General features: G+C 38.4%; 1 protein-coding gene across 1 annotated transcript in view; it reads left to right on the top strand.

Moving 5' to 3' along the window:
• The first annotated feature begins 4,489 nt into the window (after positions 1-4,489).
• LOC110445437 (kelch-like protein 12) overlaps positions 4,490-5,268 on the top strand; it is a 5,678-nt gene continuing 4,899 nt past the window's right edge. Inside the window, exon 1 of the mRNA XM_021490074.1 lies at positions 4,490-4,796. The gene's annotated coding sequence lies outside the window, so the exon portion shown is untranslated. The remainder of the gene's footprint in view (positions 4,797-5,268) is intronic.

Genomic DNA, 5,268 nt, shown 5'->3' with positions numbered 1-5,268 from the left:
TGTGTTACCCCTGGAGCAAACCGGAAGTTGCTTCCTATACCACCCGGTGGGGGCGCTGCGAACATCGGGAAGCTCCTTGGTTGATTATAGAGCGTGACGTCATGGAGTCGGCGGTCCCGTTAATTTAGGTCTATAGACTGATGCATGCATTATATAAGGAGTCTAAGCTCAAAAGTTTTTGAGCAAGTTACTTTTCAAAAACAATTATTAGCTGCTGCATTATCAAATATCAAATTATCAAAGCCTTTTCTGATGCTATAAAAAATTGCATTATGAGACCAGGCATTACTACATACAAGAACATCTGATGTGTAGAAAAGCAGATTATTGTATTGTCAAATTGCTCGGAACCTTGCGGTTTTTAGACATATTACATGTATTTTAAAACACCAGGCCGAAGTAAATTACAAACACGGCACAGTTATATAGTTTCAAATTGACACCTAAATCGAGTGTTTAATAAACAAGTATTTCAGATCATCAGGCCGAATAAAGGTACAAACAGTGTCATAGTTTTAGAAGTAAACAATTACGGTCGATGATCATTTCAATACAGTAGCCACACAACATCATCATATAATCATCGGTAATTTATTACAAATCAAACTTATGTCGATGAAAGAATGACTATAACAATGATAACGAGGCGATTGTTTCATTCAAAGCAAGTACAACCAATGAAAACATACACAACTGAGTTAACAGGCGATTCTTATTTCAAGTAAAAAAAACATCGATTTTAAAACATTTAACGGGTGGAAACAACATATTTACGTTTGATAAAAGTATGACGAAAACGTCGTATAAATGATTTGATTATAGCTTAAAACACTATATAAACACACGATTAACTAGGCAATTACTTGATTGAAAAACAACATAGTTACGTTCAAAGAAACTATGTATTCTGGAAAATGATTGTTGTCAATAAAGATATGAACTCAACATAATCTATTATTTATAACTAATATAATTATTAGAAATCTGCCGATAAAGTATGACCAGAACATTTCAAAACGCGCTGAGCGTAGAACAGTGAACGAGATTCGCCTTTCGTTATTTGCGATGGTAGTCTACCCAATGAACAGGCTGAGCGGGTAAAGAATGGCCGTGTACGGAAGGATTTCAGTAGCCATTTCGGTGTGAAACTGATGTCTATAGGCGGTTCAAAGGTAAAGAAATGCCGCGATCAGAGCTGACGCTCGCGGCCTACAGGAGGTGTGAAACCCCCTGCTGCTGTATAGCACTGGTGTGTTCCCTGAACGCATACATATTGAGAACAATAGGTAGAAACATCAAAGGGAGGGTAATTATAGTTTGTATCATATATGTTACCTGATATATTTTACCTGTAGATCTACCTGTGATTATTACAGGTAAAAAGTTTGGATCATATATGAACTATGTTTTACCTGTAGATCTACCTGTGACAGCCCCAACAGTTGATCTTCATCATCAATGTGAAAGAAAACTGAGACATTAATATCAAGTGCAATATTTTTATTTGATAAATCCATACTTTATATCAATATATTATTTATATAAAATACAAATAGAACAGTGAAAGACATAATATATTTTAAAAGATATTAAATAATGAAACTAAGTCAGTACATTACAAAGTTGTTGAGCTCTGCATTGGTCACCATCGTCAATGTGCAAGAAGCGCTCTCCAGTAGTGGTTTCTGTCCATCTTCCCTCGAGTTCAATGTCCTGGGTTGTGGTTGGTAGCTTTGGTGTTAGCTTGCGTCTAGCTCTGTACAGTTGAGATTTCAAAGTGTTGAAGGTGGGTATCTTCTCCACAACGGCTCTTGTCTCATCATCCCATTCGTCGTCGCGCAGTTTATAGAGTTCCTCATTGTAGATGGTAGGAATTGGTCTAATTTCTTGCTGGCAGCGGGTCAGTAATGGAGTTCATGATGTCCTTGGCAACGATGCTGGCGTGATCTCCCGGGTGATCGTGTGGATGTTGTCCGACTCCTACTATGATGTTGTTGCGGGTATTGATCGTAGCAAGAAGTTGGTGATGGTGCATCTCCAGTAAGTTCTGAAAGAAATAAAAAGGGATTCTTAATTTTGATGACAAATGGTAAAATTTTCACAAATGTATAGTATGAACAAATAATTTAAACATTTAAGAATTACAGATAGTATTTCTAAACAACCATTAATTAATTTATCAACTATATCTTAGAGTGAAATATGCAAACAGTTAAGCATTTTGTTTCTTATTACTTTAATATTGCAACCAGAAACAGTTTCATTTCTATGTATTAATGTTCTTTCCAAACTTTAATAAACTTCTGAATTATTTATTGGTAAATAATAAACCTATGCATGATCATTTACCTTTCTCCACGAGATGACCTAATTCTGTACAAGTGTAGTAGCAGGGACAGTATATAGAGGGGATTGGCAACTCTGCCCCAGTCAAGATTCTATAGCACGTCGCTTTTGTGTTTGTTCACCGAATCGCGAAGTCATCCTGTAGGGGCTCTCCCTCTCGATCAGCCCGCGCTTGCGCACTAGCGTTAAAATCATCACATTGTGGGTTGGTATCGACGCCATCTTGGTTTGTCAAAATTGAGATAGGTGGCGCTCGCTATCTGCTCCTGAATCAGGGGGAGGTAAGTCTAGATTGACGTGTCATAAAATTGGTAAGGCAAAGATCCCCTTCACTATACGTCCCTGGTAGTAGTCACTAGTGTAGGTTACCAGGCGGGTCAAGCCCTTTAGTGTCATGGCCGGTAAAGGGGTTAACTCCCTTTGACCACTACAGAGTTAGTGGGGGAGTTGCAGTAATTGGTATAAACCTCTTACTGTTAGACCAAATATGGTGCAAGGAGTGTTAGTGGTTATATCTTGCAAAAATATCCTTTTGGTCGATTACTGTGCGAGCATAACTGTTGTAATAACTTTCAAAATTCAAANAGAGAGAGAGAGAGAGAGAGAGAGAGAGAGAGAGAGAGAGAGAGAGAGAGAGAGAGAGAGAGAGAGAGAGAGAGAGAGAGAGAGAGAGAGAGAGAGAGAGAGAGAGAGAGAGAGAGAGAGAGAGAGAGAGAGAGAGAGATCTAGAGCAAGCGAGAGTGAGAGAGAGAGCAAGCGAGAGAGAGGGAGCCAAAAACAAAACAATTTCAGTCCCAAAATATGGACCATCAGATCTGTGCTGTCGTCCCCCTTTACATCCTCGATATCCAGGGGTTACGCTCACTTTCGCTCTCTACACCCCTGGAATATGTCATGGCAAAATTGAAAGCACGAAGATAGATGTTTGATTGGTCTCAGGTAAAACAAACCTGACCAATCGATAGGCTGATACCTGCATGTCCTTTGAAGATTACAAAGGAGAGGCGCTCGACTTTAAAGCCTGTCACTTATTACCGTTACGTGACCGCGAGATTCTTTTGATGTATATCAAAGGATCGAACTAGTCTTCGTGTCGCATCAACAAGGTGGCGCACACCGAGCCTTCAACTTTGCTATGACATATTCCAGGGGTGTAGAGAGCGAGCGTAAGCGTAACCCCTGGATATCGAGGGTGCCCCTTTTACGGAGTTGAAGATTGTTATTCTTTGTTTTATCCGTTCAATACGTATTTGTCTGGGAAAAATTGGAATGAATCATTATAAATTGTCTATTTCTAATTATTTTATTAAAGGTAAAGGGGTGGAGTTTCATAACACATTTGACGTGCAATATCAATCCTCAGTGTGTGTCACACTGGGCCGTTTTCGTTTAAGCGGTTGAACCGGTCGGACCACAGTTGATCGTTTACTAAATAAGGTAAAAAAAAATCCTCCCGTGATAATTAAATGTGATCCCAACAACATTCATACTGATAACACAAGTATTGAAGTTGTGCAATCTGCTGTATAATCAAACAACTCGGTAGTGACGCGGACGATTTAAATTGTCAACAATATAGCAACAGGGTGTTTAATTGAAAACAATGTGTGATAAAAAATGAGTTTTATCGGTGACTATCCGCAATATCGTCAAGATATTTCAACCGACTAAAAAAGGTCAAATTTCATCTTGACTACATTTATCTATGTCACGTGGGTGTGATTTTTTTTTTAATATTCCAAGAATAGACCCATATAAATGTGCATTTATTTTTTATTTATCTCAAGCCATTTGAATCAGGCATGTGTATCATAGTAAAGCAGATGTACTTGGTAACACTCATAATTAATTATTATTTTGCAATTATTAGCAGTTATTAATTATCTGATCAGAAGTTGATTTACCTGTGCAATTTACCTGTACCCCATTTCTGCAATAGACTATAACTCACTATCATCACAACTGACCACCTATGTAAACATGTGATTTTAAGCAGAGTTGGTGTTCAGGGAAGACCCCGCCTCACATGAATGAACAAATAATAGCTTCTTCACCGGGGTCTTTTGTTTTGGCTAGTTTTGGTCTAGCTGCATCGACATAACATACCTGCGCGACCCCCCAGGGCCCCCGGCTGGACGTTTTCTATTATTACTGTTTACAGGACGAGGTATTTCGTGTCAACAGCCCTTTTGATGTTTATGCTTCTGCGTTTTTACTTCACATCTGAAGAAAGTATCTGATAGTTCAATGGTATTTTAGACCGGTGTGGACCAATCATATCGCTCCGCGTTGTAAATGTTCCATCTCTATTTCTGGTTGTCATATCTTCTCGGACGTTGCAAGGATGAGTTTGTACCAAATTATTCAAAGACTGATCCACCCGGACGATTTCTACGCGTCCAATCAGCCATCGCTAAACATTATGGACGTGGATGATGGACATAAGCAAGGTAATGTCCTTCAACTTCAACAGGATACTCTAAAACGTTCAATATACTGAACATTGTTTAGAGGCGTCAGAGAGATCCTTATTTATTAAATCAACATTTTGATGGCTTTTCATTATAAAACATGCATATATATTGTTTTCTGTACTAGAAACTGTATACGGTCATCTTTCCAAGTCAAGTTGTTTATATGTGTGGTGTTGGTTTTTTTTTAAATGATATAAGGGTTTATTGTTATACATTTTGATAATTTTGGTATAAAGTTTAGCAGAAAAGCACATCTGTTGAGCTTTTAATTGCGACAAACTGATACAGTCGTTTGAAGTGGGATCGGGTGAGGTCGTAGATGTTCATTTGACACAAACTTAGTATTTTTGAATTATTCAATTAATGATCAATTAATGATCATTGTCAGCTGATTATAAGAGAGGAAAGGTGGGGTTTTGTGTTGGTGGGTGAGGGGGAGGGGGGGAGG

Source organism: Mizuhopecten yessoensis, unplaced genomic scaffold (assembly GCF_002113885.1).
Source record: "Mizuhopecten yessoensis strain PY_sf001 unplaced genomic scaffold, ASM211388v2 scaffold2307, whole genome shotgun sequence".
Taxonomy (NCBI): Eukaryota; Metazoa; Mollusca; class Bivalvia; order Pectinida; family Pectinidae; genus Mizuhopecten; species Mizuhopecten yessoensis.
This window is presented reverse-complemented; position numbering and strand designations above follow the sequence as displayed.